Source organism: Microtus oregoni, unplaced genomic scaffold (genome assembly GCF_018167655.1).
Source record: "Microtus oregoni isolate MIOR12 unplaced genomic scaffold, Mior012 000069F_ref0000032, whole genome shotgun sequence".
NCBI classification, from domain to species: Eukaryota; Metazoa; Chordata; class Mammalia; order Rodentia; family Cricetidae; genus Microtus; species Microtus oregoni.
The window spans coordinates 4,474,874-4,501,785 of record NW_024543976.1 but is presented as its reverse complement, the minus strand read 5'-3'; the positions used below and the strand labels follow the sequence as shown (position 1 = coordinate 4,501,785).

The 26,912-nt window shown below is 49.6% G+C and overlaps 1 long non-coding RNA gene across 1 annotated transcript in view; it reads right to left on the bottom strand.

Annotated features, from left to right (window-relative positions):
* LOC121440590 overlaps positions 1 to 8,147 on the bottom strand; it is a 31,619-nt gene extending 23,472 nt beyond the window's left edge. The window contains exon 1 of the long non-coding RNA XR_005973368.1: positions 8,119 to 8,147. This is a non-coding gene — a long non-coding RNA (uncharacterized LOC121440590). The remainder of the gene's footprint in view (positions 1 to 8,118) is intronic.
* Positions 8,148 to 26,912: the final 18,765 nt, after the last annotated feature.

The window sequence follows — 26,912 nt, the reverse complement described above, 5'->3', positions numbered from 1 at the left end:
GAGCCTTGGATTAGGAGGGCAGGAGTGGGGGGCAGGAAGTGGAGACTCTGTGGTTAGGGGAGCTCTAATAACCTCCAGCTTGAACCTCCAAACCAGAGAATGTTCCGCATTCCGTTTGCAGGGGTTATGAGGATAGCATGAAGGAGCAGGCTGCAGGGGTAAGTAAGGCTGCAAGCGCCATGCCCTCTCTCTTTATATCCCGCCTTGGCTAGTTAAGGAGAGCCTGTGGCCTAGGCCTCTTTCTTCAGGGAGGACTCTCTACATGTCTCTCCTTGGACTTCCGCTGGGCCACATACCTTCCTGACTCCTTTGGGCTGACTTACTGGAAGACAGGAAGAAGCCAGTCAGCTTGGGGGGAGCATGAGAACTTGGAGAGAATGAAAGGAAACAAGGGGGAGTGGGTAAGGGGGAATCGAGAAGGGAATTTTTTGCCTCCTGCCTCATGTTTTGGCTGCCTTAGTGTGAACATGTCTAGGCGCCTTATCGTGAAGGCCTGCACAGCCTGCACAAGAAAGAAAATAGTGTCTGCAGCAGGGGAAAAAATACATCTTGATTAAACATCCCGTTGGAATGGCACTGGGGGTCTCTTATCAGCAGGCAGCTGGGCCCCACATACCTCTGTCTGCCTGCCTGTCCCAAGGCTCCCACCCTCACTCTGCCCCACCCCCAGCCCCTACATCATGTCTCCCCAGCAAGCCGCCTGTGTAGAGACTGTCAGCAGAGCCGAGACTCACCTTCTCGTCCTGCCACTGTCCTTGACGCTATATGACCCAGGCCAAATTCTTTCCTCTGTCTGGGTCTCAGTTTTTCTTCATTAAAAGTCAGGAAGGGAGGGCTGGAGCAGCTGGTGTCTAGAGACCTTTCCAGCATTAACACTTTGCAGCTCTGACATTTTTGTAGTTTGTCATTCTGTGTGTTTCTGAAGTTTTCCAGTCTCCACCCTAATCCCGATGGACTAAATGTCTACAATCTAACACTCTCAAGTCCTATCTTTCCCAGGAGACCCTTGTAGCACTTTTTTAAAGCTGCAGTCAAGCCCTGAGCTGGTGAGACTCACCAGAGGGTCCTTCTGAGCTTCTGTGAGAATTCCTGCGGCAGCAAAAGGCCAGCAACACTGTTTAAGCACAAGTATGTTTTTCTGAAGATTCCCATGAAAATCCATACAGAAAGCAAGCAACTGGAACACAGTGCCTGCTCTGCCTAGCCCCTCCTCAGTACATTCTGTCTTCTGGGCCCCTGTCTCTTCTCTATAGCCTCCAGGGACCCACCGATGTCTCTTGAAGTCTTCAGGCGCAGTGGACAGAGACGAGGCCAGAAGGCATCTACAAACAGGATGGTACCTTTTTCTCTGAGCTATGATGCCGTCACCCGAGGGCTAAGCTTGCCAGGCTCCCTCTGCCCCAAGTTGCTGAGGAATCAGTAGGAAAATCTCCAGGGACATCCTTCGAGGGTAGGGCTGTGATAGCAATGAACTTCAAACTCCACATAGCTGGAAGGGAGGCTTGGGAAGGCGCCTAATACAACGCAATGATAAACGTTTGAGACATGGATAAGCTAATTACCCTGTCTGATCCTATCCACCCACTGAAATGTTGTCCTTTACCTTATAAATACGTGTAATTATTGTGTCAATTAAAGGGGGAAAATAACAAAGTACTCCGCAATCTTAAGAGCGCCATGGTGGTGTTTACGGAGAGCTTGGAGACTGTAAACATGGGACCAAGGAGGGTCTCTACTGGCCAACTGTCAAATTCTTCCTCACACAATTAGGAAAACTCGGGCTGGAGGTGAGGGCGGAGTGCTTGGCCAAGGTCAACAGCAGAAGCAGAGTCAGGGCACAAGCCGTCTGTCAGAAAAGCCTATCCACAAGTGGGGGAAGGGCTGGCTAACATTTAGGAATTCCACACACACAATTTGGAGGTTCAATATGACCCTCTTGAGATATTTAGAGTCTCGGCTCTCCCTACCCAGGCTAGGCTCCTAGCCCTGAGACACAGGAGTGAGGAGAAAGCCCCCTTTATGTGGCAGCTAGGCCCTGCCCTGAGCCATGATAAACACCTTTCTGTCCTCGTTCCCCTAGCCCTGCCAGCCAACCGTCTGCTGCAGGCCACAAATCTCAGCCTGTGCACAGGACTCTACAGAGCGCCCCTGTCTTCCAGCTGTCTGAGTGGCACACGTGTGACCGTGTGCAGGATGGTGGAAGGCCAGGCCAGAAGCAGCAGAGGCAGATTCCGCCTTGCCTCTGACTTGAGAACAACTCCCCATCCTGCCAATGCCGGAGCTCCCTGCCCTTCTCACCTGCCGCCTATGTAGCCCCAAGTCACCGTTCCCTAGTCACCCTGCCTGCTTTCTCTCTGAACTCAGACAAAGCCTAGGATGCTTTCCAATCCCTGAATTCCAAACAGCACTAACTAGTTAGAACTGACCCATTCAGAGAGATCAGCCAGGACACTAGGAGAACAGTAAAAAGATGCAGCAAAGAGAAACCAGGGACTGAACAACAACAGAGACCAGGATGCCACGGCTCTGCCTGCAAATGCCACAGCCTGAGCATCACAAGAAAAGTGGCTCCCTCCCTGGCAATGGCCTCCTCTAGGAGCACACCCACCTCTTCCCGCTCCCCACATTGCACACTGTGGTGCTGCTCCAGGTAATGCCCCGACACCCAACCCAAGACCAAACTATAAGGACAGCTCAAAGAACTTAGTCTCTTCAGACCCCAGCAGGCCTCCAGGCCAGATGGCAGCAGCTAAGGACAGTTGGTACTGGGGTTGAAGGCATACAGTGCTCTACTGTAGACTGACGAGTCTGCAGTAAGTGACTTTACCCAGTCCAAGAAGACCTTTCAAACAGTAAAGGTGCCCCATGCGAACAGAAGCCTCAGGAGACGGTGAGCTCCATTGCTAGAGATAGACCCCAACCCCAAAGGGATACACAGGGGAGGGTGAAGATGTTCAAGGAGACCATCTCAAAGGTCTTTTCTGTCTTGGGAGGCTGTGTGGGGGACAAATGTTTAACACACATGCTTTCAAACTGGACACTCAGACATAAGCCCTCTGTCCTCCAAAAGCTGGGTCAAGCCATCTTCCCCGAGGCTGTCCTCTACCCACAGGCCAGCTGACCTCCGGAGCCAGCCCCAGTGTCGCCTTGTCCCCCACATGCCTTTCAGAAATTCCCCAGCTAGAACGCTCTTTCCTGCATTTCCTCATCAGCTGCACACAGTGGCCCAACGCAACCTTGACTCAGAACGAGCTTCCTCAAAATTCTTTTTGATAGCATAGAAACAGCACAAGGAAACATCTAACTTCTCAGCCGTGGGAAAGTTGCTCCTTCGAATGCTATATTAAATCAGGGCTGGAAAGATGGTTCAGTGCTTTAGAGTGTGCGCTGCTCTTCCAGAGCACGCTGGTTTGATTCCCACATGGTGGTCCATAACCATCTCTAACTCCAGTTCCAGGAGATCCAACACCCTCTGCTGACTTCTGCAGGCACCAGGCACACATATGGCGCACATACACATATGCAGGCAGAACACTCATACACGTAAAACAAATAAATCTAAAAAAAAATAATTTTTAAAACTTTATTGCGTTCACTGAGGGTAGAGTCGCCAGATTTAGCAAGTAAAAAGGCGGCTGCCCCACTAACTCTGCACTGAGACAAATCAGTGTATGTATGATTATGCATTATCTGAAATGTACTTATACAATAATTATTTGTTATTGGGCTTGGAGTATAGCTCAGTAGTAGAATGACTTGCCTAGAAGGTAAGAGGCCTGGGTGAAGTTTGATCCCCAGCGCCACCAACAGTGAAAGTTAATCAATATCTATAAAGAATGGGGTCTTGTCTCCAGCAATGGTGCTCACCATCTCTGCGGGTTTCTCCTTGCATGGTTAATAAAAAATAATCATGTTCTACTATCTACGTTTAACTACCTATCTTACATTATACCTGCCAGCTGGAATGGAAAGGAGTCTTGTTCTATAACAGTCCTCCTATGTGTTGATCTCCCTGTTTTAAATCGGAGGAACCTCGGCCACTAAAAGTCACAATTAACAACACTGTTTCGTTTTTATTATAACTACCTATATTGTTGCTAGGTACTGGGAGCCTAGAGTCTTCCATTGACAGCAGCAATGTAACTTTCCTTTTGACATAAGTGTATTCAAGGTGTTTTAAATAACTCAGTCTAAAGGGAAATGTTACATAAGGAACCTCACAGGCTAAACAAGGATAAAGCAAAGCAGAACAATGTAGCCCAAGAGATCAAGGCATGGGCTCGTCTGTAAAGGTGCTTCTATTGTTTGCTCCTCAGGGAGGCAGGAGCCCTGGTCCTCTGGCTCCAGTGAACACTCAGCCTTCAGGTCTGGGAGGCCTGCAGGAAGTACCAGAGCCTGCACTCTGTGATTGCAGGGGCGAGGTCACAGCCTACTCTCCATCACCAAGTCCCCGGCGCCCCTGTACACAAAACAGCCCTCCCTGGCCAGCTTGACTTCAGAGACTGTTTGAGGGGGGAGGCAGCCGCCAGGCCCTTCGCACACTGTTTCCAAGTCAAATCCAAACCTTTTCAGTTTTGCCAGGAAACCACCCCACCCCACCCCCTTTCTACTCTGTCTGCCTCCAAAAGTCGGGGCTGCAGGCTTCCAGATGCTGCCCCCACCTACCAGGCCCCTTCCGGCCCAGACAGAGCCTCCCCCACCCATCCCTGCCTGGCACCTTCTCCTTATCCTCCCGACCCCCTCTAAGCCTGGGACTCTGAACAGAGAGCTGTGGAATTAGAGGCAGGAGGTAGGGAAGAGCCAAAGTAGGGGTTAATTTTCCTTTACACCAAAGGTCCCTGTAATCCTCAGGCCATGTCAGTGAGGAAGCCCTTAGACCGCTTTTTCTCAGAAACCCCTTCGCCACACCTTGGTCATCATCCTCGGTCGCCAGCTGTTCTTTTGTGAGTCTCTTCACACACCAGACACTTGTGCCGTATACCTCACCATCTCCCTATTTCTCCATGACAGAAATGCTCAAGGTGGCGATTACCATTTAAAAAAAAGTTTGGGGCTGATTTACTGTGCTAATTATTTTCACTATACCATCTAGCTATATACAAGGGACAGAACTGAGGGTTTGGACCTAGGTAGGGTGACCATCGAGGTCTACAAAGGACCACTACCCTCAGCTACAGGGTATTCATGCTTGGAGTCTCAGGAAGTGATAGAAGGGAACTGAGAGGTTGACGGTAACAAAAGCTGCCCGACTCCTATGATACTGGCAGTTTTGTGCTCTTCCCATTCAAACTGGGGCGCGGAACAGCTCCTTGCCATTCCCGGACTCCACTTCCCATTGTAGGCTTTCCAACTCAGCCATAGACCCACAGTTGTAGCTGGGGTGGCTCCTGGAGAAGACATTGGGGGAAAGGCCTGGGGACCATCTCGATCTGCAAACCCCTCTTGATCCTCGGCAAGATGTGTCTCCCCAGGCGGAGGCAGGCTCGGCCCAGACATCAAAGGGCCTGCGCGGCTGGCTCTTTGAAGGGAGCCTTGAAGAGTAATAGGAAACATGAGGATGACACTGTGACCCAGCCCAAAGCGCAAGACTTGGAAAAATGAAACGAAGGAACTTCTGGCAGCCCTCCGTGTGGGCTTTGGCTGAACTCAGCCCCTCGCAGCTGCTGGCAGTCTGTCCTCTCTCCCTGGTTGTGGGTCCTTGCATTGCCCAGGGGCGGGGACTTCGCCACACAGGAGAGGATCTCTAGCGCCTAGCGCCGGACTCCTCTTTTGTTGCTGCGGCAGGCATTACAGAGCTCAGGACTTGGAAAAGGGTTAATGGGGACTCAGAATAAACCCACCTGAAGATCCTTGAGCCTGTTGAAACTCTACGGCTCATAACTTACGCTCCCTGCCAAAGGTAGCAGCAGCAATGAACTAGCCCATGCAAGCGACAATCTGCTGATGTCTACTGAAGCCGATGCATGGGGCCCCCTGGTCTGCAATAGCACTTCGAGGAAGTTATCTGGCACATGGCCTGAACCATATGCTCAGAGATAGTTGCACCAGCAGGTTTCCATTGCAGGACCATTTGCGGAAGGAATGAGACCAAGAATATTATCAGTTCACTTGTTCCTTGCTTATGCTAAGGCAAGCACCCTAACCACTGAGCTCCACCCCTCCATTTGACAAGCGGTAGCATATTATACACACCACTTTGTCTAATGAGGGCTCTTAGCGATTATTTCCACCCGGCACCTGCAGTCCGTGCCAGCGGGGTTGCCTTCATGCACTCTGTTGGGCCGTTTGGGTTTATTTTCCTCTGACAGCGGTTATGCAATATGAATTTGTTAATGTCAGAAGCACATGAAAGCTTTTTATAGAAACATCATTCTCTCCTTTATAGAGGAGAAAGTCCAGAGGTCAGCCTGGCTTTATAGCCTTGCGAGACCCACCCTACCTCTCCTTCTTTCCCTGCCTGCACCCCAGTTCAGCACAGCTGTCATGTGGCTCCCCAGCATGGTCAGCAGAAAACCCCCTCCTTCTATCCAGACTCTACAGTCCTCTGTTTGTGGGGTTAGAAACATCTTTTTTTTCCCCTTTTAGTTTTTCAAGACAGAATTTCTCTGTGTCACAGCCCTAGCTGTCCTGGAACTAACTCTTGTCGACCAGGCTGGCCTCAAACTCACAGAGATCTGCCTGCCTCTGCCTCCCAAGTGCTGCAATTAAAGACATATGCCACCACAATCCACTTAGAAACATCTTAAGGCCTACTTGTGTTCCACAGCCATGACAGAGATCCCTTCCTTACACTCAAGCCTTTCCCCTACCCCGACCAGGAGAGGCATCCCCCAGCCTCAGGAGCTGGAGGGCTGCAGGAGTCGTCTAGGACTCTGAGCATGTCATAAACCTGGCATGAGGAGTCAGAAATCCACTAAGGGGCTTTTCACAGCACAGCATCTATGGGGCTCCTAAGATAGTGATAATGGGAGGTAGCCAGGCTGGCTCCAGAGAGAGACTGAGGCTCGTCCTCCTACCCTAAACTTCACCCCCGGGTTTGGAGTCACCTTGTTAGATCCGGGGATCTTTGTGGACGGAGTGGGAAAGGGTAGCTGAAACAGGTCTAACACCCCCAACAAGGTAGGACTTCTGAAGAGTCAAAGGAGATGCTAGATTTGGGTCCCGGTGGAGCTCCAACCTTTTCTTTCAAAGGTTGAAAAGCGTAATTCCAATATCTTGTCCCAGGTCACCCAGATGCTCAGAAGAGACCCGCTGTCACTAGAACTTTGATCTTGTTGCAGGTGGTGAGGAGGCATTAGTATCACGTCATTTGCTGTGTGATCCTGGGCTAATCTACTTCATTTCTCAGAGCATGTGGGAGCTTAGGTCTGCAAACATCCTTCCTGATAACAGTGCTGACCCATGCTGTATTTCAGCAAGGCAGAAAAAAAAATCTGATTTTCACAGTTTAGAACTACATGCTTAGTCTAATGTCCTCGAGGTTCCTCTCTCAACTGTCTGTTACCTTCCCAGCATCCACTGCGTAGGTCCATCTCTTTACTTAACCAGCCACCATCTTCCTGCTCACTCCGCTTCCCCCTCGTTTGTTCACCCATCTGCCCACATGCATCTATGCTGAACGGGCCCTTTGCTCATCAAGTATTGCTTCGGTTCTCATCACTCTCCAAGGCCCGAGGATACTCTGGGGAACACAACAGGCACATCTGCCTCCTCAGAACTTTTAACCACAAGGGACATAAATCAATCTAAGCATACCCCAGCTCGGAGTATAGTCTAGTTGAGGCATAGGAAGCCCAACTGTGGAAGGGCTGTCGAGGAGAGGGCCTGTGTCTCTGCAGAAGGAGAATGCATGGCAGAAGGCTGGTCAAAGCAGGCTGTCATGGATTGGACACTTTAAGGTAGAGGTTCAGGATTCTTCTGCCGTAATCATCTACTGGTTCCTGGGGGCGGCCTCTGTGCTTTGGGGGTTTAAGTGAGCACATCACAGTACTGAACTCTCAGGCTCCACCCCACGAAGAAGACACCTGGTAATGATGGGGTTTCCCGCCTCCCATATCATTTTCCAGCCCACAATCCCCTCAGCCCACCATTTCCAAGGGCAGTCTTGCCTGAACTCACCTCAGCAGACCTGCAGCACTGGCCAGCAGCCATCGCACATGCCAGGGGCGGTGATGCTGATGCGCACAGAGGACCTCTAGGGTGGTATAGCCACTGGGGCGCTCATGGCTCCTCCTTCCACGTGGGCTGGTTTATGATGCCAAAGAGACCTTTGCCCGGCTTAGAGCCTCTGGGGCCACCGACAAGAGTCTAATGAGCTCCCAGACCTGGGGACATGGAACCAGACTGACTTGCTGGAACCTCTTTGGAGAAGGAAGGGCTATGGGGATGCCCTGTCCCTTAGTTGGTACCAGAATTCGCCAGGCATTTTTTTTTTTGGCCTTGCTACACAAAGACACACAGACAGACATGTAGAGAGAGAAAGAGAGACAGAGAGAGGCAGACACGCAGAGAAACAGAGACAGAGAGACAGAGTGAGAGAGACAGAGAAACCAAAGAACAAAGCATCACCCAGAGTTATCATACACAGCTGGGGATATAGCACAGCAGTAACGTGCCTAGCAATTTTGAAGACTTAGATTCAACTTCCAGGAAACTCAACTAAAAGCAAAATTCAGGACTGCGGATGTGGCTTAGTAGGTAAAGTGATTGTCTAGAATGTTCAGAATGCTCAGCGCCACATAAACCAGATGTAATACCTCACTTCCGTAACCCCAGCATTTGAGAGACAGAAAAATCAGGCATTCAAGGTCATCCCTGGCTACCTAGTAAGTGCAAGGTCAACTGAGCTCTATGAGACTCTTTCTCAAAATAAATCAAATAAACAAACCAACAACCACAAAACCAAAACAGCAATGAAATGACCGTATGGCATAATTTACTGCCAGCAGGCCAGTACAAATTCTTTTTTTATTTATTTATTTATTCTGTATACAATATTCAATCTGTGTGTGTTTGCAGACCAGAAGAGGACAGCAGACCTTGTTACAGATGGTTGTGAGCCACCATGTGGTTGCCGGGAATTGAACTCATGGCCTTTGGAAGCAGGCAATGCTCTTAACCACTGAGCCATCTCTCCAGCCCCCCAGTACAAATTCTTATATTCAGGTTTACACGTGTAAAAAGTTAGGTGTGCGTAAAAAATGGGTTCATCATTGCTGCCTATCCTTGTAAACTTCCTGCCTACTCAGAGTATGTTGTGAACGTCTGCTGGTGTAAGAGATGCAAATCTACACCAGCTCAAGGCTTTCCTTGTGTGTGTGTGTGTGTGTGTGTGTGTGTGTGTGTGTGTGTGTGTGCCTGTGCCTTCAAGCCGTGCCGATCTAGATAGACAACACCGTCCCTGAGCATGCGTCTTTGAACATACCTGCTTTGCTCCCTTAGGATAGATCCCCTGAAACAAAACTGCCCAACTCAGCCAGCCAAGCTCATGGGTGCAGCCCTCCATCCTCAGCTCTGTTGCTTCTCAGTTCAGTACCCACCATGTCCCAGCCCCACCTCTGGAGGAGGGTGGCTGGTGGCTGAGGCGGCAAAAACCTACCTGGGGGCCCAGAAATAATACCTCCCATTGTTCTATAGGAACCCACAGGATTCCTGGGGACTGAAGACACTATGAGTCATTTTGGTTTACACTTTCTTTTTGGGGACCTGGGGAGCCGATGTCGTTGTACCCTTCTGTTCACACAGCCTGAATGACAGGGGTTCCTTGACAAACTGGCCTGATCTTCAGGGACATTTAAGGACTGTGGTGGGCACGAGGCAAAAATGTTCATATCACAAACACTCACCCTAGGCACAGGCTTATGCAAGGAGAGGCCAGCTTTCTGCCATAGAGCCAGGAAGATTTGGCCAAGGTGAGAGCAACCCAGCTTAGCCTAGGTTAAAGGGACCAAGGAAGACGGGATGTCCCTCTTTGGGGAGATGGATGTAGACAAAACAGCATGAGTTTTGCCACTGAGAGGAAGTTGGAGGTAGGACTTGGACTGGGAGATGATGGTTCGAAGCTCTTTGGAACTCAAGAATCCTAAGAGCTGTGCAGAGCCAGTGCCTCCATGATGGCATTTGCCCGCACACACTCTCCTTTATCTGCACACAAATCAACCATTGTCAGCAGCTTCTCTGCCCTACATACGCGCACACGTGCGCACACACGCATTTCCATTGCCTCACCGCACACGTCACTGCACTCAGACAGCACAATGAGAATAACACTTTGAGTGGCACATTCCTTGATTTATCGTGCACTTGCTGAGAGCCGACCTTTCCTGGGCTTTGTTTACTCCTCCCATTGTTGGCTCCTTCGCGCAAAGGGGGTGAACTCACTTGGCTAAGGTCACAGAGGTATGGAACAAGGGCGCCCCACCCTATACACACACGCGGCCTCTCGCCCACTCAGACACTCCCACCCCCCTTGGTCTCCTTACTTGGCCCCTTCCTATCCCGTTCAGGCTGAGTACTTACCACACACCGCCCCTCATGCCTCACCCAGCCCTTGGTACACAACTGAACAGACCTGACTTGTCCACATGCAGGCAGTTAGAGACCCAGTAAATCCAGGCTATAAACCTCCTTAGTTTCTTGTGTAGACACAGTTTGTTTGTTTGCTTGTTTATTATTTTATTTCCCAGCTCGGAACTTAACTGGAATGAGGCAGAGGCCACCACCACAGGCTGCTGAATCCTTTCTCTTCCCGACTCTCTCCCCTGTCCTCCTTTGCCCTCTCAGCCAACCTCGAAGACTTGTCTTCTCTGTGCCTGGCACTAGGCTTGGCACTAGGCTGTGGAAAGGATGGGAACCCAGTCTCCTGGTCCCAGGAACTCAATCCAGTCGTAGGAGGTGCAGGAGAAAGGGGTTTGCTCAAGCTCATACAAAGACCAAGTGACAGAGCCAGATAAAACAGTGAAAGCACCCTCTGCCCGGGTCAGTGCTGTATCTGGGAGCTCAGCAGGAGAAATAGTGACCCAAGGTGGCATCTGCTGCCCTCTAGATCCAGGCAGAGATACTGGAGGCTGAGTTCAAAGCAGCTCTGACATTGGTCAAGGTTCTGAAGCCTCCAGCACTTTCTATGCATCCTCTCACTTATTGCTCCAATAACCCAATAAGCTGCTGCGATACTATTATTCTCTTCTGCTACTTTGTAGCTACAAAAGGTTCACCATCAGCCACTGAGACTTGAGTGTGTGCTACCAAACCCAAACTCTTCCTCTAGGCTGTGCTGCCTTGTTTGAGGTGGATTTTGGCAAGTGGCTAGAAGTGAGTAGGACGTGGATAGGATGGGAGAAGAGGGGAACATTCTGGATAGTGGTCACTGTTTGGGGCAGTCAGATTCCCTCTGGTGCTGAGAGCTTTTTCCTAGGAAGTGTGCCTTGACCAGGACAGGGCAAGTAAGGACTGCCAGCCCCAGGGTGACACAGCAACAGACCAACACCAGCCACAGAACCAAAGCTCCCTCAGCCCAGTTGCAGAAAACACAGAGAAGCCCAACATCTGGGCAGCTGCCCTTTGCCTCACTGTTGGCCTGCCCTACCCCCACCTTAGTTCTCCAAAGGCTGGGAACATCTGGCTGCTGGCCTTACTCCAGGAGGGGTGAGCAAGGGGCTTCCTTCCACCAGGCCCGGAGGCTGCCGTGGTGTAAGGCACATCTATCAAAGGCTGCAGAGCTAGCTGGTGCTGGAAGAGAAGCCAGCTCCTTTCCCACCCCCTCCCTAGACATTCCGATGTAATGGACTCTCCTTTCCTGTTCATTTATTACCAGCCCACAGAGCTCCGTCAAACCCAGTCTGCAGACTCCAGCTCTATCAAGCCTGCCTTCCCCAGGGAGACCAGGAAGAGCATCGGACCCTAGTGCTCACTCGCACATACTGACCATGCTCTCCTGCCCTACCCACAGTCCTGCTCCAGGGGCCAGCTCTGTTAAACAGTTTACATAGGCATCTTGCATGTCCCCGCTCATGAACTGAATGTCCTCTTACTGCCTGTGACTGCTAACAGATGAGAAACTCCACTCAGAGACACTAGGTCACTGGTCTGGGAAGTACTGTCATTTCAACTGGGGTAATGTGTCTTCCAGCCCATGGACAGATGGTATTTTCCACCTAAATATAGGTATTTCTTTCCAAAGCTTTATATTATAGCTTTATAAGTATTGTGCCTTTTCTGTTAAGTTATATCTATGTATTTTGTTCTTTCTTTCTTTCTTTCTTTTTTTTTTTTGGTTTTTCGAGACAGGGTTTCTCTGTGGTTTTTTGGAACCTGTCCTGGAACTAGCTCTTGTAGACCAGGATGGTCTCTAACTCACAGAGATCTGCCTGCTTCTGCCTCCCGAGTGCTGGGATTAAAGACGTGCGCCACCACCGCCCGGTATTTTGTTCTTTCATTTCAATGTGACTATAGTTGTTTTCTTAATCTTGGATTGTTCTTTGTGACTATGCAGAAAATACAACTCATATTCTCTATGTTTATCTTGTACCATATTAAACATATTCTTTTTGTTTGTTTGTTTTTGGTTTGTCGAGTCAGGGTTTTTCTGTGTAGCCCTGGTTGTCCTGGAACTAGCTCTGTAGACCACGCTGGTCTTGAACTTGGAGATCCTCTGCCTCTGCCTGCCAAATGCTGGAACTAAAGGTGTGCCCCTCTACTGTTTATCTTAAACTAATTCCTTTAAAGGTTTATTTGTTTATGAGAGGGACAGACGACAGACAGACTGTGGGTGCATGGGTGCCATATTATGTGTGCAGAGATCAGGAGACAACTTTTGAGGGGTAGGTTCTCGCCTTCCACCTCGTTTATGAGGTGCAGTTTTTTGAAAGCTTCCAGCATTACACAGTGTATGTGCACTTTGGTCAATTGTCCTGTATCTGTCTCCCGTCCTGCCATAGGAGGGCTGTGGTTCCTATCCCACCATAGAAGGGTCATGGCTCCCATCCCCCAATAGGAAGGCAGATCTCTGTGAGTTTGAAGCCAGCATGGTCTACAAGAGCTAGTTCCAGGACAGGATCCAAAGCTACAGAGAAACCCTGTCTTGAAAAACCAAAAACAAACAAACAAACAAAGATGAAAAACAAAATCTTGGGTTCAATCCTCAACACTCCATGGAAAGGATAAGGCATATACTTTTGTACAAAGGTAGAGGCCCTCCATCTCAATGCTTTTCCCCCTCCTTGCTTAATCACCCCGAGGAGAATCACCTCTAGAACATGATGGGTGGAAGGGTCGAGCATGCACATCTTGGTCTCTGCCCTTCTCTTCCTGCCCTACATCTTCCCCCTCACTTCCTTAAGCTTCGGGTCTTTCTTCCCTGATCCTGCCCACCAGGACGGGTGTGGGAAGTGTTAGAAGAGAGGAGTGCTATCGCACAGTGGGTGATAAAGAAAAGAAGAAACACTGAATGATGATGCATGCCTATAATCCAAACACTTAGCAGACAGAGGCAGAAGGACTCCCACAAGCTTCTAGCTAGCCAGATCTCCATAGGAAATTCCAAGCCAACTAGAGCTACATAGAAAGACTTTCAAACAAGCAAACAAGCAAGCAAACAAACAGGACTAGTGAGGTGGTCTGGTCAGTGTTGCCCTTGTAACTATGAAGCCCTGAGTTTGATCCCCAGAACCCATGGAAATGTCAGGTGTAGTGGTACCTGCTTGTAGTCCCAGCAATGGCAATATGGGAGATGGAGACAGAAAGGTCCTCAGAGTCCACCGGTCAGATACTTGCACTGGTTGCTCTTGAAGAGGACCTGCTTCTGTTCCCAGCACCCACATGGTAGTTCATAACTGTAATTCCAGTGCCCGGTGCCCTCCTCTGCCCCCTGGGAGTATCAAGCATGCATATACTACATGTCTATACATGCAGGCAAACACTTATACATACAAAACAAAAAGGTATTTTTTTAATTAAGAATTAGTTTTAAGATACTCATAACATAGAAAGTGGAAGCCTAAGAAGAACATGATGACTGATATCTGCCACTCACCTACTCCCATGTGCTCCCATGAGAATACAAAGATGAACCAGATATAACGAGTCAAAGCTGTGGGCTGGAGAGATGGCTCGGCAGTTGAAAGTACATGCTGTTCCTGCACAGGACCCAGGTTCAGTTCGGTTCAGTTCCCAAGGCCCACATCAGGTGGCTCACAGCTGTCGGTGACTCCATCTCATTGTTCCTGGTCTTCTTGGCTGTTCACACTAATGTGCGTGTGTCCAAACATAGACAGATCCACATACATACATACTTACTTACTTACTTAAAAATAAAAATCAAATCTCTTAAAAAGAGTCAAAGCTGGAATTCAAACTGAGATCAAAGCTTGGGTAGACCCACAATCTTTTCTTTTTTATTCCCACTATCAGGCTTGAACCTAGGATCCTGCACACGCTGGTTAAGTGCTCTACCACTGAGTTACATCCTTCAGTGGCCCATATTTCATTTTGTAAAGAGGCAAAATCTATACTGAGCCCATCATTGCCATTCAAAATTCTCCAGAGTCTACCAGCAACAGACCCAGAGTTGTGCAACCTGGTTCAGATGGAGTCTGCAGTTCCTAGTTATGGGCTTAACATTGTCCCTGTAACTTTGTCCTTCCGTGAAATGAAGAAACACGGTAGCAACCTCAGAAGGGGGAAAATATTGTGAAAACCAAGTTAGTTCATTGGTAAAATACTTAGTAGAAGGCTTGCATGCAATGGAGCTATGTGAGTGCTTCCTCCTCTGCACATGTGGTACCCAGAGAAGCCCACCTGCCTGTAGTGAGTCTGGTTGTGTAGCATCTTGGAGGCGGATGGCTGCTTGGACCCCATGGAGTTGCGGAAAATTTGCCATGACTTATGTTCCTTATAAGACAGATCTCTTTGGCCAGGCGGTGGTGGCTCACGCCTTTAATCCTAGCTCTCGGGAGGCAGAGGCAGGCGGATCTCAGTGAGTTCGAGACCAGCCTGGTCTACAGAGCTAGTTCCAGGACAGGCTCCAAAGCCACAGAGAAACCCTGTCTCGAAAAAAACCAAAAAAAAAAAAAAAAAGACAGATCTCTTTGGTGTCCGCCAATGGTGAGCTGTGTGCAGACCCAGGGCTGGAAACTCACAAACATAACAGTCTAACTAATGGTTATTCTTGCTGTGGCTTACTATGTGTAGATCAGAGCTCAGCCAGAGAAACCCAACCAGCAAGAGACATCTTCTAGGATACTTAATGCTAGGACTTGGCCTTGGTTGTAGGGATGAGCTGGGTATCTTCCGGTCTCTATTGCTGTGATAAAATGCCATGACCAAAAACAACTCAGGGAGGAAAGGGTTTATTTTGCTTACACTCCCAAATCACAGCTCATCGCCGAAGGAGGTAAGGATGGGAACATGGCGGCCATGGAGAAACGCTATTTACTACTTTCCTATACCACCCAGGACCACCCGCCCAGGGATGGCACCCTCCACAGTGGGTAGGGCTCATCTACATCAGTCATTAGTCAAGAAAATGCCTTCCAAACTTACCTAAGGCCAGTTTTACAGAGGCACTTTCCCAATTATGATTTCCTCTTCCCAGGTATGTCTAGGTTTACGACAAAACCATCACACTAGGCCAGTCTGATATCCACAAGTGTGATGGTTACTGTGGCACCTCGTCAAAAGAATGACGCATGGTGAACAGTGCCTCAGGGAACTGTGAGAGAGGCTCCAGGAAAAAAGGCAGAGGCCTTTTACCTCCGGGCACTCTGTTCCCTGGGTTGCTCTTGAATATGATTTTGTACCTCTGTGTTGAACATTTACACGCCACGTATAAGACGTTTATTCTTGTTGGTTGTCAGAGGCTATAGAACCTCATCTGGTCAGTGTACCCTGAACCTGGGCATGGCCTTCTGCCTTGCTTTCAGGCTTTCCCAGGTATATACGTGCCAGGCAATTGTGTGTTTGTTTTTATTACTATTATTTTAACAGAATGGTTTTTTAATATTATTTATTTATTTATTTATTATGCATACAATATTCTGTCTGTGTGTATGCCTGAAGGCCAGAAGAGGGCACCAGACCCCATTACAGATGGTTGTGAGCCACCATGTGGTTGCTGGGAATTGAACTCAGGACCTTTGGAAGAGCAGGCAATGCTCTTAACCTCTGAGCCATCTCTCCAGCCCCCTTTTTATTATTTTTTTAAAGATTTATTTATTGCCGGGCGGTGGTGGCGCACGCCTTTAATCCCAGCACTTGGGAGGCAGAGGCAGGCGGATCTTTGTGAGTTCGAGACCAGCCTGGTCTACAAGAGCTAGTTCCAGTACAGGCTCCAAAATCACAGAGAAACCCTGTCTCGAAAAACTAAAAAAAAAAAAAAAGATTTATTTATTATGTATACGATGGTCTGCCTGGATGTGTTCCTGCAGACAGAAGTTGGCACCAGATCTTATTACCAGTGCTTGTGCACCACCATATGGTTGCTGGGAACTGAACTCAGGACCTGTGGAAGAGCAGTCAATGCTCTTAACCACTGAGCCATCTCTCCAGCCCCCAATTGTGTTTTTAAATTGGTCTGACCTGAGAAAGGGCTGCTCCATTGGTATTTAGTATGTGTTTGTTGATGTTTATTTTTCTGATCATGTTTTTCGGAACTCAAGCAACCTTCCTTGGGTCATTGCCTTCTTTGTTACATTTGTGTATTTAAAGTAATTGAGAAGAAAGTAAGGCTGCCTAACAGCATTAGACTGTAGCCTGCCCCGTTCTTTCGGCTCCTCAGATCCCAGGTCTAGCAGTCCAGATCTGCACAGATCGGCTGAAAACTGTACAGCTAATTTATGGGTCAACTTGAGTGGGCTAAGGAGTGCCCAGATACTTTGCTAAGCAGTCCTCTTCTACATGAGGATGGGATTTGCATTTGAACCAATGGGATGGCTAAGGCACATGGCCTCACCATTGCGGGGGGGGGGGGGGGGGGACACGGACTCTTCATCCAACCAGCCAGATAGATACAAAAAGAGGAAAAAGACTCCCTCCCAGGAGTAAGGGAAAGTTTTTTTCTGTCCAGCTGCCTTGGAACTAAACTACGTTATCTGCTTTTTTCATACCTTCAGGTTTGAGCTATAACATTGTCTAGGTTTCCAGCTTGCTGATCTGGGGGAATGTTTAGCCTCCATAAGCACATGAACCAGGCCCTTGTAACAAATCCTTTCCTATGTAAACAAATACACAAGCACACATGAACACACTCACACGTCGGCAGAAACGCTCCTACAAATCCTGCTGGCTCTGCCTCTGGAGAAGGCTAACAGAGGGACGGGCCTTGAGGAAGGACAAGCTGGGGTACGACGCAGGCCTAAGCTGGCACACACAAGCAAACGTTCTTCTTGAAGGAACCCTCAGCTTTGCACACAGATGAAGACAGGCCTGCGCCTATCATCTGGACCCATCTCTCTCACCTCACGCAAACACCTTCCAGATTTGGATTTGAGTCACATCCACGGTGTACCCCGAAAGCATCATCCGCATCACCATCTGGCCCAACACCTGGGTCTACCACCTAGTCAGACGTATACTCTCACACAGTGCGTGTGAGCACGGTGCCGAGCCCATAGCAACTGCTCTGTTTTCCCAACAACCCCACAAGGAAGGCTTATCCTGCTCTTTGTTCTACAAGAATCTGACTTGTCCATGGTCACACTGCTATTGTGGAAAAGAGCTGAAGAAGAACCCGGGTCCTCCAGGGCCACCTATGAAATCACAGCTGGCCCTGGGCCACTGACTCATTTTCTAATCATACCACCCTCGGTGCCAGGATGCTTTTGCTGGCTTTATAGAGGGTAGGTGGCTGCACCGGTTACTCAGCAGGGAGAAAGAGTCCCGTCCACCCCTCTTCCTGCCTCCCCAGAGCCATCTGCCCTCTACCTCACCTCAGCAGCTCATCACACAGGAAAACACCACCCAAGGTCTCTCCCTCGGATGACACAGCACAACCTTCCACCCAGCCTCAGCCTTGCCCTGTGGAAGGAAGGGCACTCTTTGCTGGCTTTCACACTGAAGGGCCTGGCTTGGAGACACAGGGTAGCATGCAGGATCCCTTGTCCCAGGGAACTCCTAGGGTGGGCTAGTCCCACCCACGGGAGGTGCTGATACTTGTTGGTCAGGATCCACAGTCACTTTGTGAGCCTAGTGTTAGGCTACCAGGCTGTGGGTCACATAGTAGGATTTGCCTTCCTGGGAAACCAGGGCAGCTTCTGAGGCTAAGCACTCAGCTGGAAGGATCTCAGTGCAGCCAGGCCTGTGGTCAGGGCAGGCTGTGATCTGACTTAACCACCCACCCCTTCCGGTGGGGGGCCTCAGCACCAGGAGAGGCAGTCCCGTGAACAATGTCTCACTGTGTTCTTGGCTAATTCAGCTACACCTTAGACCACTCCCGACTCACCCCCACAAAGCACAGCTTCTGCCCCCAAACAACCTCTGAGTTTCCTGACACAATATTGAGGTCAGGACAGGGGTCCAGGATCTGGAGATGAGGGCGGGCATATCAGCAAAGCTGGACGCAAGCATCCATCCAACTCATCCATCCATCCATCCATCCATCCATCCATCCTTCCCCTCAACCCGGATAGTTCCTCCTTTGTCCAACCACTTTGAACAGGGCCCAGTCATCGTGGTGAACGATGAGAGAGGGCTCTGAGGAGATGAGCAGCTTGCCTCTTGTCAAACAACCTGGGAGCAACCCAAGCAGAAACAAGGCCAGATCCGCGTGCACCCAGAGCTCCCGGTATTAAACGCTGCATCCAAATGCCCCTTTAAAGTTCTGAAGAAATCTTAAGGTCAAGGGCTCCAGGGGTGCTTTGTGGCGATCTCAACAAACACATACACACCCATCCCTGGGAACCAAAGCCTGCCCACAGTCTGCCTTTTCCAGACGGCTTTGGAGAGGCCCCTGCAAGGTCCTGAGGTATTCTAAGCCCGGGTCTCCACCTTCACCTGGAGAGAACCGCTGTCTCCTACAACTCAGCCTGACCCCAAGAGCCCAGCTCAGGGTACCATTGGTATGTGTTAGGGGGTAGGAGTTCCAGTCCCGTCCCCGTGCTCTCTCAGCCTGATAGACCTGTGGGTCGCCAGCTCCTTCCCCCAGCCCTTATAGCCACAGGCCCCAGGCCAGGCCTGGTTTCCGGAACTGCCGCCAGCAGGGCCAGCCACACCACACATGGTTTTAATCAGTAGCCCGCCTGAATGAATAGTGCCTTGTGCACACGCCACAGGGCTCACCTCCATGGCAGGGCAGGCCAGGTAGGCAGCCTCAAAGAGGGTGGAGTGCAAAAAGACCTCAGCTGAGGAAGGGGGGTGGCGTTTGAGGCAATGTCACGGTAACAAGAGTTACGAGCCAGAGCCTGTGTTCAGACAGAGGGGTGAAGTTCTGGCCCTGCCACCCACAGTCTGTGTCTAGGCTTCTCAGGAAACCTCTGAACGTCAGCCCCACCCTGGCACACAGGACTGAAGAGAGCTCCTGGCAGAGCCGTGAGAACGCAAGAAATGACACTTGGCACATAGCAAGCACTTTGTGCCCAGAGTCCAGCCCAACCTGCTGGGGGACAGGGCAGGGGACCCACCAACTTGCTTCTCTATGGGGAGTGGCGCTTAGAGGTAGAACAGCATCTGTGAGCAGAAGGGCTCCAGTTACTTCTATGGTTCCGTTGGCCCTCACCCCTGAAGCTCCCTGCTCACTTCGGAAGCCTAGTGAGAAGAGACCTCAGTCAGTGACAGGCCAGCTACCTTCCTCCTTTGCTGCAGCCAGTTTAGATGACCGGATCTAATATCTGCAAATACCTTCACTCACGCTGCTCTGGTTAAGCCTTTAGTCAGCTTGACACAGCTGGAGTTATCTGAGAAGAGAAGCTTTGATTAAGAAAGCACTTCAGGGCTGGAGAGATGGCTCAGGGGTTAAGAGCACTGGCTAATCTTCTAGAAGTCCTGAGTTCAATTCCCAGCAAACACATGGTGGCTCACAGTGATCTGTAATGAGATCTGGCGCCCTCTTCTGGCCTGGAGGCATACATGCAGGCAGAATACATGCATAATAAATAAATCAGAGAGAGAGAGAGAGAGAGAGAGAGAGAGAGAGAGAGAGAGAGAGAGAGAGAGACCGCGCACGCTTTAATCAGATTGGGTTGTAGGCAGGCCCGTGAGGCATTTTCTTGATTACTGATTGATGTGGAAGGGCCCAGCCCACCATGGGCAGTGCCACCTCTAGGCAGGTGGTCCTAGGTTATATAAGAAGGCAAACCGAGCAAACCATGGGGATCAAGCCAGTGAGTAATCTTTCCTTTATCTTCCTATGAGGCTTCTTCTTCAGTTCCTGCTTCCAAGTCCCTGCCCTGAGTTCCTGCCTCTTGGCATCCTTCAGTGGCCTGTGACCTGGGATATCTACATATCTACATGAAACGAACCCTTTCTTCCCTGTGTTGCATTTGGGTCGTGACGTTTTATCACACTGGAAAGCTAACAAAGACCTGTGCTTTACCCTTGACTCGGATCATCTTAAATCTTTGACCATTGATTCTTCTTTCCTATGACAAAGCAGAAACAGGTAAGCAACTGGAAGATAGCTCCTTAGCACCACCCACCTGCCTGGGAGCATCAAGTCTGCACCCCTCCCCTCACGGGGGAGTGTTCTTGAGAGAGCTGAGGAGGCCTTTTCTATGGCCCTCCAGGGGCAGGCTGTTTACTCACAGAGACCCCTGCCCAACCGTCTTTCTGTGCACAGACTTCTCATGGCCAGGACAAGGGCCACAAACTTGTATCTCTATTCCCACCTCACCCGAGCACCCCACAGCCTGGTAGAGAAGGGAGTCCCGGGGATTTGAAAGGGGAGTAGGAGAGTGAGGAGGGAAAGTACAGGCTCCATGGTTCTCATACCCCACAGGCTGCACAAGTCCCCAGTTCCTCATTTCCCTCTCTGCCTTCCCATCGTGACCACTGTACTGCCTAAGCTGTGAGGCCTAGCTCACACCTCCAGCTTGGCTCAGTGAGCTCCACTAACTCCCCCTCCCGCCCTGGCTAACTGTCCTTTGAGGCCCAGCCAGGCACCTCATACAATGTGATACCTGACGGTCATTGTTGTGGAATATTAGTTGAAGATGTGTTATACTTGTTTATGCTGTGGAACATTTGTTTTAAGGATACAAAGATGTGTTGCATTCTTGTTTGTTGTGTTTGTTTAACTCTGTGAAGCTGTGTTGCTTTGCCTGTCTAAAACACCCGATTGGTCTAATAAAGAGCTGAATGGCCAATAGCAAGGCAGGAGGAAGGGTAAGTGGGGTTGGCCGGCAGAGACAGTAAATAGAAGGAGAAAAAGGGTGATGGAGGAACAAGAGCGAGAGAAGGAGAAAGGACATCAGGGCCCAGACACCTAGCTACACAAGCCAGAATGAGAAGGAAAGAAAAGATATACATACATAGGTAAAGGCACAGAGGCAAAAGGCAGATGGGATAATTTAAGAAAACCTACCTAGAAACAAGCCAAGCTAAGGCCAGGCATTCATAAGTAAGAATAAGCCTCAATGTGTTATTTGAGAGCTGAGTAGTGCACCCCCTCCCCAAGAGTAAAGAACAAAGAATAGGGCTGGAGAGATGGCTCAGGGGTTTAGAGCCTGGTTGCTCTTCCAGAGTTCCTGAGTTCAATTCCCAGCAGCCACATGGTGGCTCACAGCCATCTGTAATGAGTTCTGGTGTCCTCTTCTGGCCTGAAGGCATACATGCAGGCAGAACACTGTATACATAATAAATAAATGAATAAATAAATATTTTTTTTAAAAAAAGAACAAAGTAAAATAACCAACTACAATGGTCTGACTGGGTGAAGTCCCTCTGTGTTCCAGAGGTTTCTTTCTGTTAGCAGAGCCTGAGGATCCTAGGAGTTCCCCAAATCCAGAATTCATTTCTGCAGAAGCAGGAACTATCCTTCTATCCAGCAGTGAGAAGCCGTCTTTATGGACTGGTATCTCCTATCTATTCTATTCTAACCCAGTAGCAGCCAAGCTGTGGGTGACAAGCATCTCCCCTGGGTGTCAACTAGGTCTTAGGCTCTCAGGGGGCTCCAAGCTCAACGAGAAACCATTTAAAGAATAAACTGTACCCAGGCAGTGGTGGTGCCCATGCCTTTAATCAATCCCAGCACTCAGGAGGCAGAAGCAGGCAGATCTCTGTGAATTCGAGGCCAGCCTGGTCTACAGAGCAAGTTCTAGGACTGGTTCTATAGCTACTGAGAAACCCTGTTTCGAAAAACCAAAAAAAAAAAAAAGGAATAAAACATGTTAGTCATGTTTGCATGACTTGGATATCCCTCTAGTTGCGGTATCCCTGTAATAATGGGGCACATACGGATCTTCAGTGGCCCCAGTCACCCCCAACTTGCCTGGCTCTTGATGCAATGGGCCAGTGAAAGCCAGGAAAGAAAACATCTCTGGAAATAACTGTGGACACACTCGAGGGCTTGACCACAAGAATGTTCAGCATGCCTTTGTTTACAATCCAGAAAACTCTAAAGTAACCCACACGGTCAATGGTTAAAGTCTGGTGCCTTCACAAAACCTAATCCCACAAAGTGGGTGTTACATGACACCCAGAGATGGTCCCAATGCATCTCCAAGTGAGGGGGGTAGAACGCAAGAAAGTTCATGGGAAAGCTGACTCCAGGCAATTCTGTAAAGGAAGCAAAGGATGAAGAGAGGGGTTGGGGGGGTGGCTGGGGGTACACTACCTCTTGGCCAGGGACTCTGGGAGATCTACCAGACACAGAAGTTAAGGGACCACCTGCAAATGGGAAGGGTACAAATGCCTGTTGGTGCGGGCACACCAGCCACAAGGAGCAGTATGGGAGGCAGGAACGAACCCAATTTGCACACCAATGTGAGCAGCTCTGATCCCACATGGTCGGTCCTTTTAATCTCCTTATGTGTGTGTGCTTGTACTTCCAGAATTATCTGCAATGAATGCGTATGGCTTCATGTGCACGTGTGCCTGCATGGGAACGTGTGTGTGTGCAGACTGCAGGTGGACAACAGGTGTCCTCCTCAATCACTCACCACCTTCTGCTTTTGTTTGTGGTGATTTTTTGGAAACTAGTCTCTCACGGGTTCTGGGATTCACCAGTTCAGCTACCCTGGCAGGTCAGCAAGCCCCAGGAATCCCTCGGTCTTCACTGGGATTCCAGGTGCAAACAGTCAGGCCTAGCTTTTCCTTGGGTGCTGGGGATCCAAACAGGCCTTATGCTGTGTAGCAAGCACTTTGCCCACTGAGACATCTCTCCAGCCCTCTGAGGCTTCAGATTTAGAATCAACATCGTTCTTTTACGAGCTTGGATTACAATGAAATGGGAATAACACTGATGGGGTAGAAAATGTTTAATACTCCGTAAAGATTTTGAGACGTATTCTGATTGAAAAGAAGCTTGCAGAACGCAGTAGATGGGGCCAGGGAGAAGGCTCGGCAGGTAAATAAAAGGACTTGCTGCCATGCCTGACAATCCAAGTTCCGTGCCAGGAACCCACGCGACAGAAGGCAGAACGAACTCCTGCAAGCTGCCCGATAACCTCCACTTGCACGCTACAGCACACTCATTCACACACGCAACACCAAGAAACGAACCAATGTGTCATCTTAAAAAGCTTTATTTAGAGGCTGGAGGGATGGCTCAATGGTTAAGAGCACATACTGCTCTTGCCGAGGATCCAAGTGTGGTTCCCAGCAACCGTGTCAGGTGGCTCACAACCACCCGTAACTCCAGCTCCAGGGGATCCAATGCCCCTTTCTGGCCTCCTCGGGCACCAGCACACATATGAGTACGTGCACACACATAGAAATAAATAATGATAAACAATGTTTTTAAAAGCTTTATTTAAAAAAACACACACACAAAAAAAAAAATAGTGTATGTTCTCTTACAGAAACTACTCTGTGCCCATGAACAAAAGGCAGAGAGTTAAGTGGTCACCTCAGGACAGTAGGATCTGGACATTAACGCTGTCTTATTTGTCTGTGTTCTTCATTTTCCACAATGGATATTTATAACTTAGGGGATTAACATGTACATATGCAAGCATGTATATTCTTAAAGGAAAGAGTTGGCTCAAGTTCTCGCCTGTGCTAAAAGTGCCTCAGCTACGGCAGACTGCGTCTCCAGGCTTCTCCTTGCCTCCACGTTCTCCCTCACATACGTTCACACCTGCTTCCAATTTGCACCATCTTGCTGTCCTTCCCAAGTCCTTATAAAAGATCTGAAGTCCGTGTTGGAACCAGACAACCAGGGCTTGGGCCCACTCCACTGTTCCTATCCAGTGGGCGCCCACCACCCCACATGGCCTCCTGGGATACTGTTCCAATTACTGGAGACTCAAAGCAGATCCAAAGACAGAACTATAAACACCACAGGCAGAGGCCCATAAACATCTGGGTAAGTGACTCCAGCTGTGCAGATGGGCCCTGGCCTTCATTCACACTGGGACCAGAGGGGACTGGCTAGTCACGAGGAAAGTCCTCTGCCTCCTCCTTGGACCATGAACTACCAAGAGTCATACAGACTTGCAGGGAGGGCTATCCTAGGTGAAATCACATCCAATAGAGAGGAGGTATGGGGGCCAGAGTTTCTCATTCATTTGAGCCACATTACCTATGTACTGGGGTCACAATTTATCTGTCTGTAAAATGGGGAAGCAAAGACGCAATTGACTAGACAGCCATGAGTTCTAGTACACTGCAAATAATTCATTAAGTCAACGCCCTAGGCATGAATCTGCTCACAATTTCTTTGTCTATACTATACTAGGTATATATGAGAATTATAAGCTATAATAAATTGAAAAATTTTTTGAGACACCATCTCTACCTCCCGCGTGCTGCAATTACAGGCATGCAGCATCGCACCCTGACTTACTCTTATTATTATTTTTTCTCCAGGTATGTGATAGGAAGGTATGTAGAGACAAGTCAGGGGGCGTTCCTGTAAGAAGGGAGATACAAGACCTATGAGTCAGAAGCAGATGAAACCTCCAAAAGCTCCTCGTGTCGGGTAACAGAGAGCGCTGAGGGCTAGAGGTTTCCTAGCACTGTTTGCAGGAGGTTCATCAAGCACCCTGAACTAAAATGACCAAGCTTCACCAGCCCTGCCTGGGAGCTCCTAATGCTGTCTACACCACAGAACCCTTGGGGAGCGAGGTCAAACCCAGCTCACTGCATGCAACCTGGAACGCTCGAGCCCAGGCCACCTCTGAGCTTCTGACTGTGGAACGATTGCCTGGTGGCCTCTGAGAAGAGATTTCTGGCGTAGTGGGCATTTGGGAACCTCTGATCTGTGGGTGGCTTGTGGAGTAGAGGATTCACGCCTGTGTCTGAGTCTCCACTGGGCACCATCCCATGTTTGCAGCCTGATGTTAGCTGGGAGCCCTCAGGACACTCATTAGGTAGTCAGGGATCCAGGACAGCCTCCCCACCCCCCACCCCCGCCTTCTGAGTTCAGTGGTGGAGGCTGGAAGCTCCTCAGCAGCGCAGCCCAAGGGTGGGTTCATGGGCACTCAGAGCAGCGCAGCTAGGGGCCCGGGTAGAGCTCAAAGACGCAGTGTCTGCCCAGAAGCAGAAAGTCCCGCATTCCCTCCTCAGCAGTAAAATCAAATAGCATCAACAACAACAAAAACTCACCCAGGAGGCTTTGCAGAGAAGGTACCCTGAGGTCGGTGAACAGGCCAGGAATCGTCCAAGTGGAACCTTTCTCTGGCCCTGTGTGTGTCAGGAGCCCTCCCTGCTGCCCACATCACAGACAGCAGCAGAGTCCAGACCTAAACTCCCCTGACATGCCTGTGGACATCCCCCTCTCTTGTGACCAGTGACTTCCCAGTTTCATTTGACTCCTACCGGGCAGGTACAGGCAGGAGTGAGTGGCACATTCCAATCTTGCCTCCAAGATCAAAACCTCCTTTTCCAGGTGGGCCTGAGGCCATGCCATTCTTGACCCGGGTCAACACCTCGCCAAGCTAGCTGCTATTCCTACGCATGCTCTTTGTTATGCTCTATGAGATTATCAGAACAGCAAAGCCGGGCACTTGCAGCCAAACCCAACAATCTGAGTTCAATCCCAGAGACCCAAAGGGTGGAAGAACTGACGACTCCCAGGAGTTTTCTCTGACCTCACAAGGGGCTATGGCATCCTTGAATGAGTACACACATGCACACAAGAATGGAATTTTGAGCATTGATTAGTGGGGATATGCAAATCCGAACTGCAATGAGAGTCCATTTCATCCCATGAGGGTAGCTGGAGCTCACAAAGGAAAATAATTTTGATAAGACTGCAGCAGAGAGGGAATCCTTACGCTTATGCATGGCACGTGTGGTTGATACGGAAGGAGCGTGGCAGTTCCTCAGAGCGTAAGCACAGAATTACCTGTCCCAGCGACCCCTCCAAAGCTGACACCGGAAGGGCTTTCAGTCGCAGGCTTGCGCTCAGATCTCCGCAGCACTGATGCAGCAGCCAACTAGAAAAACAACACCAGCCGGGCAGTGGTGGTGCGTGCTTTTGATCCCAGCACGCGACAGGCAGAGGCAGGTGGATCTCTGTGAGTTCGAAGCTAGCCTGGTCTACAAAGAGCGTAGCCAGGACAACCAGGGCTGGTACACAGAAAAATCCTGTCTCAAGAACAAACAAAAAAAAAGGGGGGGGGCGGGAGGAAATAAAGAAGACATCTCCTCACTCTGCCTTCCAAGTGCTGGGAATAAAGACATGTGCTACCATGCCTGGCAAAACAAAACAAACAAATAAAAAAAACAACTTAATTTTAAAAACTATATTAAGGGGCTGGAGAGATGGCTCAGAGGTTAGGAGCTCTGAACGCTCTTCCAGAGGATCCTGAGTTCAATTCCCA